This window comes from Oryctolagus cuniculus, chromosome 1 (assembly GCF_051225735.1).
Source record: "Oryctolagus cuniculus isolate XC-2025 breed Fujian yellow rabbit chromosome 1, ASM5122573v1, whole genome shotgun sequence".
NCBI lineage: Eukaryota > Metazoa > Chordata > Mammalia > Lagomorpha > Leporidae > Oryctolagus > Oryctolagus cuniculus.
Window position 1 is genome coordinate 92,205,918 of NC_142867.1, and position 13,088 is coordinate 92,219,005.

Sequence of the window (13,088 nt, forward strand, 5' to 3'; positions counted from 1 at the left end):
TGAAGGACTTCGATTGATGGTGGGGCTGGTGACATTGTCTGTCTCACTGGACGGCTCAGGACCTCTTAGTTGACAACCTTTCTTATTCTCCGGAGCAAACAGCTAAAGAGTCGTGTGTGGTGAAGCCCAGGTGGTACTGGAGGGGGCTCAAATCCTCTCCACGACTGCAGCTGGCTGCACGGCACAGGAACTGGCAGGGTCAGAGTTTCCTCATCCTGGTTACACCACAAGGGAAGACGCGCAGGTCCCCTTGTCTCCAGGCAGCTACCATCCACAGCCAGGTCCCAGGGCAAGTGGCCCGAGCCCAGCCAGCAGACCCCCTCCACCCCCATCCCCCATTCCGGCAGACCCCATTATATTGACAGGCTCATTGAGCACCCTGATGTTAAGCTTTTCAATCTTAATGGTTTTATTCTCCTGTGGCAGCAAAAGTAGATTCAATTCATATGGGCATTATAAGGACGCTTAAAAATTCTCAAGGACATTGAAGAAAGATTAGTTTATTTTAATGCAAAAAAAATTTTGAAGTCCATGTATCCTAGTGGTCTTCAACAAGTTCATGGGAAGTGCAGAGTAAAGAAAAGAAGACATTGATTTGACAAAGTTACAGAGCGTTTGCTGCTTCAGATGTCCAGGAAACACAAAATTCGAGACTCAAAACCTTGGGTCCGATCCCACACGTGTCATGCATGTGTTTTGTGTCAGTGGCTATTTCTGTTTCCTCATTTGTGCAGAGACTGATTAGCCAGAGAAGCCACTGCCCATTTTGACACAGTGTCCACTTACAATCCAATGGTGTCTATTCTGTGGTTCCCTTTCTTAGATTTGCCAAATGTTCTTGAACCTGATATCTAAATAAAGCTCCTGGATGTGAAATTTCATGTGATCAGAAAATCTGGTTCCTGACTATCAACTCGTGTTTGTGTATGGGTGTGTGTGTGTGTATACAATCTGGAAAAACTACAACACACACACACACACACACAGGCTGTGAGTCACACCCAGGAATTACATTCATGTAGTACCTGCCTTTCCTCTGTAAAGTGGTGACCTTACATTTAGAGAGTCTCTGTAATTTTGGCCAAAATAAACAAAGGTCTTTAAAAATTGCAACTTCAACAAACCAAAAGCTGAACTTTCAGACAGCCATACAAAAGTTTTGTCCAAATAATGAAATCATTTGGATATTTCAAAACCATTTGAACAATTACATGAAGTTTTCCATTTTGGCTCAGGTGTTTTGACCTTAGGTGGGTGATAGAAACAGAGCTGTGGCACTTATCTGAGTATCTGGTTATGAGATGCCCACCACATGGCAGAGGGCACCCACAGTCACATATCACACAGATCACACAGTCCTTCCGCTGCTGCGTATTCCCAGAAAGCTGCCTCTTGCTGTCTTCCCCACACTCACTGGGTAGCCTTTAGGACACATCACTCCCTGCCCTAACTGAGCATGCCTTTGTTCCTTGTGATGGTCCATTCTAGGTGCAAACTGACCGCACTAAGGAATACCTAGAAACATGGGAAAGCATTATTTCGGGGTGTGCCAGGGGTCTTTCCAAACAAGATTAACATAGGAGTGGGAGTGGCCTAGATGAGGAAGACCTGCCCTCAATATAGGTGGATACCATTCATTGGCCACGGTCCAGAGAGAATAAATGCAGAAAGTCAATCAATCTGTCTCTCACCCTGAGAGCTGAGACATGCTCCACAGCTGAACTTACATCCGCAGCCCCTCGGCTAGCACTCGGGCTCCTTGTAAGAGTTATATACTCTCAGCCAGCTTTCCTGCTCCTGAGGCCTTTGGATTTGCACTGAGCCATGCTACCAGAATCCTGGGGTATCCAGCCTGCTTGTCCTTGGACTTCTCTGGTGCCACAGTCATGTGGACCAACTACCTTAATTCGCTGCCATTCATATTCCTATATAAATTTCCTATTGATTGTGTCTCTCCACTGAACTCTGACTAATACAGTCCCCTGTTTCCTGGGCTTTGATCACTACGTAGGTCCATACACTCCCTTAGCTCACCACTAGCTGGCCTCTCTCTGAACTGCCACTTTAGCCTCTGAGGCTCCCTACCTGTCATCGATAAAACATCCTTCATGCTGAACTTCTCTGATATTCCCTCCACTCTTGTCTAACTGAAATCTGGGCTGTCTTCTGACATCGCTGTTTTGCAGATAACCAACTCAAGCTGTCTTTTCCCTCCAACGACACTTATTTCACTGACTCTGGAGGTGGTAAGGCTGCTCATTTGATTCCCCTTTGGCACTTGAGGATCATTATCTCAACCTTCTCCCTAGAACATCGGCTGATTGGAGGCTCAGGACATTAGACAGGACCAGCACCTGTCCCTCCATGCTGCATCTGTAACGGCGCCTCCAGGTCATTCCTCCTTGTAACTTGAAGAATGCAGCACTTGTCTCACTGGGTTCTTCGACAGAAATATTTCTGTCAAAATTCTTTGCCATTGTGAACAAGGAGTATTTTCAAAATAACTAGTATGGCACAGGGACAGGTCATGGGACAGGGTAAATGACTGCATAGTACCTGATTATCAGTCTGGCATATAGATGGTTTTTCCAGTCATCCAGTCTCTCAACTGTCTAATGCAACTCTTGGTCCCCATTTTCTACATGCCCTTATCAGAAAGCCAGTCAAAATTGACAGCACCTGCCCCACAATTGCCACCTTCCAGTTTTTTGGTTTCTCTGAAGCATACATAACATGTAACACATTTATGAGGTTACTACACATTATCTTTCTTTTTTACCATGAAAATAATCTACTTGAGATATTGGTTTTCCTCTTCCATGGGTGTATTTCCAGTGCCTACATCAGTACCCAGCACAAAGCTGGGACTCAACAAGTATATATTGGAAAATAACTTTGTACCCAAAGTCGAAGCTTTCACAGACATAAATGCAAGATGTCCAAGTTATACTACTATGCTTTTGAATACCAAGTAGTCCTTCAATATTTGAAATGATGTTAAATTAATCAGAAAATAACATAATTCTACTAACATTGAAAAGACATTGGGTTTAATGTAGGCATCCTAGGATGTCCAGAATCCTCAGCACCAAGAGATACCCATGTCTATCTGTGCTTGCTAAAAATAGAGAAACTTTGAATCCCAGGGAATAAAGTGGCTCATGAAACCTCAGAGGTGATATCTTGGGTCCTCATATAGACAGACTTGTAGAAATAACACAATTTCAATCTGGGATGGTAGGAATATATAAATGAAAAATAGGGATCAGTCAGCAGAAGCAACATTAAATTTCTGCCTCTGCCACTCATACGTTTCCTGTCTTCCAGAAAATAGTGTTAGGAGAAGCACAACGCATTTATTCATTTGGAACTTTGCCATATAACATAGGATATAGGGCAGGAATTGCAGTAAGGGGACACACTATTCTAAAATTTTCTAACAAGCAAGCCAAGTTTGCCAGGTTCCAAATTAGCATGAAGTCATTTGTCCTATGAGGGAAATGGTAAATTATTTATTTACACCTATTACAACTTTGCTTGGTTAGAGTTGTCTCTGCATACTATGTAGTGTGCCGAAAGGGGAAGAAATGTGCTCATGGCATCTGCCACACAAAGACGCTATTAACAGGTCAATGTTATGGATTTCTTGAATGCTGAGAATAGGGACGCCATGAAAAAAATCATTCAGCAACAACAGGCTAAGCTAGAGACTCATTAACAGAGTCCTCCCTGATGTTACAGTCTGGACCAGAGGACAGTCAACACCAGATGAAAGGATATTCACTTTTGCCTGTGAGCCCAAGCAATGGTCATGATTTACTCACAAGCTGAGAAAACAGCCTAGACAGGATGGGGAGGCAAGAACTTACAACAGTCTTTTGACAAATTCCCACTCCAAGCAGAAAAATAGGGAACAACTTCCAAGTTGATGGGAAAGTGTGGAATTACTTTTTGTAATAGATTCATATTTTACATGTCGATGATATTTTAATTTACAAATGACACCAATGATTCTATTAAAAAGATTAGATTAAAATATCCTCAAAAAAGTGTCCTTAAAAAGAAACATTTTTCTATCTTGCCATTTACAATTTTTGTCAAGTTTTTTCTCTAAACACTCTTTTCTTCATGATGCATTCATTTTTTTTATTTCCTTCCTGGGTCTTAGAGAACCAAATCTCATAAGCCTGACTTGGGTTACATTCCTATTCACTAGTAAACAAAGTGGGACTTTCCACCCTAGACCACCAGTTAAGCAAACCTTTGGACCTGGAACACAGTAAGCTACCTGCAAAGTTTATGGCTTTGTGGAACAAGGATAGACCTGAACAAAACTGAGTATCCATAAGAAAAGGGCAACAGAAATGAACAAAACTTCATTCTTATAAAGTAATATAGTTGAAAGAACCAAAGTCACATTTAAAAACCATGTTTTCAAAATATGACTACTTGTAACTTAGCCTATAACCATACAATGTCAAAATAACTTAGATTCTTTCGGGGCTAGCTCTGTGGTGTAGAAGGTTAAGCCTCCACCTGTGGTGCTGGCATCCCATATGGGCACCAAATCAAGTCCCAGCTACCTCACTTCCAATGCAGCTCCTTATTAATGGCCTGGGGAAAGCAGCAGCAAATCCCCAAAGTCCTTGGGTCCCTGCACCTATGTGGGAAGCTCTTGGTTCCTATCTCCTGGCTTTGGCCTGGCCCAGCCCTGGTTGTTGCAGAAATTTGGGGAGTGAACCAGCAGATGGAAGATACCTCTCTGTCTCCCTCTCTTTCTCTGTCTCTGTCTCTCTCTCCTCTCTATATTTCTGCCTTTCAAATAAATAAATAAATCTTTTAAAAAATCTTAGATTATTTTACATTACTCAAATCATTATTTTATTACCCAAAACAACTATATGTCTCCTTAATTATCTTTTTTTTTTTAATTTTTTGACAGGCAGAGTGGACAGTGAGAGAGAGAGACAGAGAGAAAGGTCTTCCTTTGCTGTTGGTTCACCCTCCAATGGCCGTTGCGGCCAGCGCACTGCGGCCGGCGCATTGCGCTGATCCGAAGCCAGGAGCCAGGTGCTTCTCCTGGTCTCCCATGGGAGTGCAGGGCCCAAGCACTTGGGCCATCCTCCACTGCACTCCCGGGCCACAGCAGAGAGCTGGCCTGGAAGAGGGGCAACCCGGACAGAATCCGGTGCCCCGACCGGGACTAGAACCCGGTGTGCTGGCGCCCCAAGGCGGAGGATTAGCCTAGTGAGCCACGGCGCCAGCCTTAATTATCTTTTGCACTAATATAGGAAAGTCAACTGGTATAGTGAGAAAGGAAATCAAAAAGTGGTATTGAATAACACCTCTGCCACTAATCATCAGATATTTTGGTCAAGTCACTTAATTTTTCTAAGATTCATAATTATCCAGAAAATTCCAGTAATAATACAAAGAGTATTTGGAGGTTTTAATTAGATTTATAAATTATATACAGAATTCTAAAATATGCCTCAGCACTAGTTTTAATATATAATAAATGCCTGATAAAAATTGTTAAGCATTCAATTAAAAAGAAAATAGTTTTAATTTAAAAAAATAACTTGAGAAAATAAAAGGGAAATTCCAAACCAAGTACTGGCACCATGGATTTAGGGTTAGATTAAACCATTTATAAAAACTAAATATTAACTTTAGCAGCTCCATGATTAATAACAACTGGTATTCACTAAACGTTTGCCATAAGCCAGGAAGGGTGCCAAACACCTTATACACATTTAATATTCAATCTTTCCAACCATCTTATTTACAAATGAGGACACAGAGTGTTAGAGACATTGAGTAGTTTGCCAAAGCCTCAATCCAATAAAATGGCAGAGCTGGGGTTTGAGTTGAAGCCTGTGGAGGAAGCCCCTTTAAAGTGTGGGTTGTTGCATGACCATTGGGATTTGAAAACCTGGTCCCCCTTGTGCCAGCAGGTACCCAATCACTATTAACCGGAAAGTATTTAAGGATGCAAGTCTGTGCTCATCTATTTTCAGAAGCAATTGATCTGGGAAAGAAAGCAAGGGCGAATGTTAAGTACAAAGGCTACCTAGAAGTTTTTTTTCCCCTTCTAAATAATAAGGATGCCGAAAATACCTGGATTCCAAGGAAGCCCCAACTTCTTTGGCCTTGAACACCTACCTCCAAAAAGCAATGCACAGAGAGAACATTCCAGGAATAACGTTTATAAAATACTTTTTCTAATAACAAAGGATAGGAACTAGGAGTTCTAGAAGTCTTCCTCAGCTCATATCTTGTCATCTCTCATGCTGTGTTCTTCCTTTCTATCTCTAATCCAAATGAGGGTACCTTGAGAACTTTGTGGGAAAAATGAACTTAAAGCGAAGTTTATTTTAGTGCAAAACATTTTGAAACCCATGCATAGTTTTTCACAATACACATTTTCCATGAACTCATTGAAGACTCCTCATATTTTCCATTCATTTCACCAATAAGAGTTCTAGGCACTCCTCTGTTATTTCATGTTTACTTCATGGTTATACAGCTGTCACCAAATAATGTCTCAGCTCTGGAGTTTCCAATTTATTTAATGTAAGCAGCTATCTCACATCCCCACCTAATAAAAATCTGAGCATATCCAACACTGAAATTAATGTTTACGCATTCAATTTGCTTCCCGGCTCTGGAGACAGCACAGTCAGGTCAGCTGCTCAAGACTATATCGCAGGCATAGCCCTTACTTCTTCCACTTCCGTTAGACCCCAAACCTCAGTGAACCACCACAATCACTCTTCTCCACACCCTTCCCTAGTTTAGGCCCCTCTTACCTCTCCTCTGAACTTCTGTCCTCCCTCCAACCTTCTCCCTGTCCCCTGTCCACTTACCATTAGTAAACTTTGTAAAATGTATGTCTGATCTGCCATTCGCAGGCTTAAAGTACAGGAGAGGTTCCCAGTGCTCCCAGGACTGGAGTCCAAAATGTCCTAGGCCCTTCATATTCTGCCCTGACTTAAAAGTCTTAACAGGACCCAGTGAGCCCAAAAGACAACTCTGTACTCCTTGGAAAAGATACCCTCTTCTCCAAGCAGATGCAGCCTCCTGCCAGGGGGAAAGATCCGACGAGGAGCGGGTCATCTGGATCCACACCCTCTCCTCCCGTGGTTGTGTGAAGAGCATAACTGCCATAACTTCCTATGGTGGCTGTGGTTGTCCATCCGCCCAACTTCCTGGCCCATTCCTCAAACGTACTACTTTTCCTCTCTACTTTAGTGTGGACTATCTTTCTTTGTGTTCCTATCTCATTTCTATTTCATCTAAATCCTCTTCACCTTCAATTCATTAGCACGTTTTCTAGGCAATCTTCCCCACTCTTCCATGGTGTTCTCAGAGAACCTCATACTTCACCATCACAAACCATATCACATTATGTGACTTTGTGTGTCGTATTCTTACTAAGTTGTACATTCTGGGAGGGAGGTAAATAGTGTCTGTCTTATTCTCACTTTTATTCTAAACAGATCTTTGACATAAATAGAAACACCCAATAGATATTAGATGAATCTAAGTCTCAAGCTGAAATGACTCCTGTAAATTATAGGTCATAAAAGGCCTTTAATAGAAACTGTGCTCAAATAAAATAACTAATAGTGCAAACCCAGGTCCCCTGAAAGACTAAAATCATGGTAAAAAGATAAAAATATTTTAAGGGTCTAACATACTCAGATGCATGTCACTACTTGAATACCCAAAGCTCTGATTGCCAAAGACGCTATCTCTATTTGTTTCTTAAATCTTTCTTAAAAGCTAATATTTAATATTTTATTAAAGTTTTGCCTTGAAACCCAATGTTCACTTTCTATATAATTTTAAATGTGATTATCAATCTGATTAAACTGGGTTACATTCCGCCCTAACACAGAGAATGGCTCAATGTCTATATGTCTTGTCTGCTAAGAAGATAGACATGACAGCTAAACCTTTTAAAAATTCTTATAGGTTCCTCCTGGGCTTTTCAGGTTCCTCTGGCCATAGAATTTTCGTTTGTAATGGAACTTTGTCACAAATTTCCCAAGTTTGCCAATCCCCTCTGTAAGAAAGATAACCTTGGGGCACTCGGGTTGACATGTGAAGTTGCTACAAATTTTATCATTGTTTCTTAGAATTTGTTTAAGGAGTCATGAAATATAGCAGTGGCTCTAAAGTATTAGAATCCTTTTGTGAGGAAAAAAGATCACTATAAGCAGGTGAACAGGCTATCCACTAGTATGGGGTGTGGATGTTTTGAAATACAGGAAGATAGGAGACAGTAGTGAGAAAGAGAAAGTAGCCAAGAGAAAGAGGTGGCCTATTCTTTTGTTTATGTACTCTGTAGCTTCTAGTTACTACCTACTCTGTGCCAGTATTATGCTTAATACATGAGGAACACATCATCCCTGTTCTAATGGTGGCTACGCTCTCCTAGGACATATAGGTGAGAAATTAGTTTCTTTGTAGATGGAGCATTCCTTATAATCAGATTCCTTATTTTCTAGGGAATATAAATAGAATACTACAAGAGATTTGTATCTTACTCTGTTTCTTATTTATTCTCTGTCATTTTAATTTTGCAGGAGTCCAATTAAGTGGCACAGGTTCTGACAGGTTTCCTCTAAATCTGCCATCTCTGGTTGGGAGGCCACTCATGGGCAGTCATTTTTCTCAGTAGGACTCGGGTCTGGTATTGGGTGTTAGAATCTCATAGGTAATGAGACCAGCTGCAGCGGTGTCTTCTGCAATGACCCAGTAATGCAAGGACAGATTGTCAACTGCCCCTTGGGATTCAGAGATGCAGCCTCCTCATCCTCTGCCTATCCAGCTGTCATCCCTAGACCCCATCACTGCTTGTATGTGGCCTGCCAGTCCATGGAAGCCCAGGTTTGGGGAAGCCTATCCAGTTGTCTTTTCAAAGACTTCCAGATAGCCTCAAAATTTATCCATACAAAGCCACTGGAAATCTGAGTGCTGCCTGTCCCAGGAAAGACAAGTAGCTGATCTTGGGACTTAGGAGTAGAGTTGAAGAGAATGGAAATGAAAAATCTCCATTTCCCACAACACCTACAGGTTCTTAAATTCTAAGTTTTTGACCATGTAGATGTAAGTCATTAACTTTGGAAAAAATCATATTATTGAAAATAATTTGACATAATTTCTTTCAGTCCTACCACCACTTAATTGAGTATGAGAGTACTTCCAAAAGTTCACAGACAGGGACACTGTGTTACAGTGACTCTCAGCAGCAAGGGCAAGTCATGCTGGCTTAAAATTGATTCAGGCACTACATCAGGGTTGTAGGTGCCTTGAGCCAACCCTCATCCCCACATCTTGTGCACCAAGGGCAATGACCCGGGACAGAGTTATTCACACCTGAAGCCAGAGCTCCCTGCTTGGCTGTCACACACATGAATTACCCATGGTACCTCACGGCCATGAGCCCAGCCAGAAAGCCTTCTCCCATCTGAACCACGGCTGATATATTGGGCAGGGCATCAAAACTGCTCATCTCCTCGGTTCCCGTATATCCAAATCCAAATACATTCCCCTATAAGAGTGCTATTATCACTGTAGAAAATGGAAACACCACCCAACTGGGAGAAGAGATAATGAAGAAAGTACTTCAGTGTTAAAGTGCTGGAATTCCAGAGCTTTTCTCTTGGCTAAAACAGTTACAAGTTAAATTGTCCTCCCACCATCCATTATCCACCGATCAACGATAAATGGATGTCTGTTCCACATCTGGCAGCCAAGATCGGCTTTGTAAGGCATTTGAAGTGATCATTAATCCTGGAGATGATATCCTGCTGAACGAACAGGTTTATGCAGGAGCACTTCAAGGTCTGCAGCCACGTCCCGAATGCAGCCAGTGATGAAGATGGGGTTATGGCAGACTCCCTCAAAGAAATCCTGTCCAGATGGCAACCAGAAGACTCAGAGAACCCGAGGGAAAACACTCCCAAATTTCTTCACACTGTCCCAAATGGCAACAACCTCCTGGAGTCTCCTGGACAAGAGACTGCAAAAAAGGAAATCTATGAGCTTGCAAGAAAGTATGCTTTTCTCATAACAGATGATCCTGACATGTTCAACAGTTCAGCAAGTCCTGGACACAAACGTTGCTTTCCGTGGAGGTTGACAGATCTGTCAGCAAGCCAATTCTTTCTCAAGAGCCTCTTCTCTGGTTGAGAGTAGGGTTTCTGACTACCCCAAATCCTTGAGAGACAGAATTGCATTACACACACAAGTATTATCAACGCACCCAGACACTTTCACACAGTTTAATATATAACAGCTTCTACACCAATGGGGAGAGGAGCTTTTTTTTTTGTCTCACATAGACAAGCACTATTGTTTCCAGAAGATGTTTTCTATGTCAACAGCTCCACTCCTAGCCCTTACTTGAAAATATCCTCCATAGTTTCTCCAGACAGATTGATACAGCTTTCCAGAGATTAGCCCACTTATAAAAGAATCTTTATGAAGAAACTAAAATAATCAGACTACTTATAAAATGTTTTCAGAGAAATTATTTCTATTTAACTGGAAGAAATCGTACAGGTTGGATTTTTTAAAATGAGCTGTAACTATTTATCTGTACTAATTTAACTAGACTGCTTTTAAAGTACCTTTACATATGTTAGATCACCAAAATATATTTATAAATCACTCACGCCCTTTGATAAATTTTTAACCTGAATAAAACTATTTTTATCTTGGATTTTATTGTACAGAATTCTGTAGTTGCTCTGTCATTTTTCATAAATTTTATTTGAAACTAATTATACAAGTCATTTTGAAAATGTAATGAAATGATTAGTTCTAAGGTGTATATATAATATGTACTTCTCTATTTTCAAGAGAATTTAATAGAGCTGTTATAAAAGTTCTTACAATTTGACCATTATAAATGATTTTTAGTCAGAGTACCATAGCCATCAGGTTATGCCACAGAAATCCCTTTAAAATAAAATTCTGAAAGTAAATATTCAAAAAATGTTCATGCACATATGCAATGAAAAATAATGTAAATTTTCCATGAGATTTATAAGTCCCCTTAAATATGATCATAGCAATATTATGGACGATCTTGTGCCCATTAACTTTATATTTATAATAAGGGAGTTATTGTGAAAGGCCTCAAAATCTCCTTTTAAGATGCGATAGGGTAGAGTTCTAGCACTCTTTGGAAAAGCAGAACTCTTTAGCTGAGTGTGGTCCTTTACCATCTGGCCTCAAGCTTCCTCTCCAGTTATGTGTTTCTGACTCCTCTGAACTCCCAGCGCAGCCAGACTTGCAGATGTACTTCACATGAGCTGCAAATGTGAATTCTTGGAATTCCTTCCTTCATCCTATTGCTCTGAAGTCTGCACTGTTGGGAAAGCCATGTCTGTTCTCCAGGGCCCTGGCGGGCCACACAGATTACTGAGGAGTATGCCAAACTCAAAGGACAATTCAACCTACCACAGGCATAGCATCCATCTGGGTTTATTTTTCCATCACCCTTCTGGATGTGGAGAGAGGGGAATGTCGCTCCCCATCTTCGTGGAGGAACGACATAGGACCCTGCGCTGTTCTTTCGTCTGCTCGGCCCTCCCCGGGTTTGCTACTGGTTCTTCCCGGGTTGGCTACCGACCCTTCCACCTCCGTGGAAGGGCGGTTCCCCCTAGCCACATTCCCCACTTCTGCGGGGGAGCGGCACACCGCCGGCCGGCTCTCTCGGGGGCTGCACAGGTGTTCCTTCAGGTAGATGTTCCCCTTAGATGTTCCTGGTGCATGCCGTCTCTCTCCTCCTTTATAGTCCTCTTCCACCAATCCCATCTCTGCTACCCACATGCCGAGTACGCTGCTCTCCTCCAATCAGGAGCAGGTCCCACAGTTTATTGGTTGAACTGGAGGCAGCTGTGTAGAAGCTGTTTCCCTTCTCAGCGCCATATTGTGGGAAAGCAGATGCATAGAATAAGTCTTAATTCCAGTAACTTAGTCTAGTCCGAGTTGCTCCCCACAGATCCCCCTTTCTTTTTATTTTTGGCGTTGATACGCGCCTGTCTTCGGTGCCCCGTGGCACACACTCTGCTCTGCTTGCTAGAGTTGCCCACAGGTTCTTACAAGTCCTATCAATCAGGCAAACTGAATCCAGGTCCTCTCTTCGCCATGTTGTGAGGAGGTTTTTAGGCGCTGATGCGTGCCTGTGTTCGGTGCCCTGCAGCACATGCTCTGCTCTGCCTGCAGGTGCTTACAAGCCCTAGCAATCAGGCAAACCGAATCCAAGCCTTCTCATTGCCGTATTGTGGGGAGACTTATTGGTGTTGATAACGTGCCTGTCTTCGGTGACCTGCGGCGCATAAGCTGCTAGCCGCCCGCAGGTGCTCATTGCCTCACTAATCAGGCAGACCGAATCCAAGCTCTCTCATTGCCATGTTGTGGGGAGGCCTTTCTATTTCTCTATTTCTCTATCTCCGGGCATTCCTATTTCTCTCATTTTACTTCTAAACTTCTGTTTCTCTTATCCCTGCGGCTTCCCGGCACCCGCCCCGAGGCTGCTTCTCGGCACCTCGCCCCGTGGCAGCTTCACGGCTCTGCGCGGCTTCCCGGCGCCTTGCCCCGCCAGCGGGCTCCCGGCTCTGCGCAGCTCGGCTTCGCGCACATACTCCGCGGTCTCCACGCCCCTTCGCGTCTGCACCACGGCCTCGCGCCAGCCCCGCGTTCCCTATCTATTCACGCCCCGTGCTCTCTCTGCACGCGGCGGCTTCCGCGAGTCACACAGCGTAGCTTACGTCTCCGCCACTAGCATTCAATCCAAGTTCCCCGGACTAACCTGGCGAATTCCAACCTGGCGGCCCACGTCTCTGCCTCTGGTTCCAGATCTTCGCCTCTTGCTCCCCGGGCTGACTTGAAGAATTCCAAGATGGCTTACGTCTCCGCCTCGGCCTGCACTCGCGGCTTCATCCTCCCTAACATTTTTCTCTACCCGGTATGTTTCCCTAAGTTTTCTTCCAACAATATTCCTCCCTCATTTCTCCTGGCCTCTCCCCACAGTCCGTATCCAAGTCTAAGTTTCTTATAGGTTTCAC

The 13,088-nt window shown here is 43.0% G+C and overlaps 1 pseudogene; it reads left to right on the forward strand.

Annotated features, from left to right (window-relative positions):
- The first annotated feature begins 9,422 nt into the window (after window positions 1–9,422).
- Window positions 9,423–10,484, forward strand: LOC149128517 (kynurenine/alpha-aminoadipate aminotransferase, mitochondrial pseudogene; annotated as a pseudogene).
- The last annotated feature ends 2,604 nt before the right edge of the window (window positions 10,485–13,088 follow it).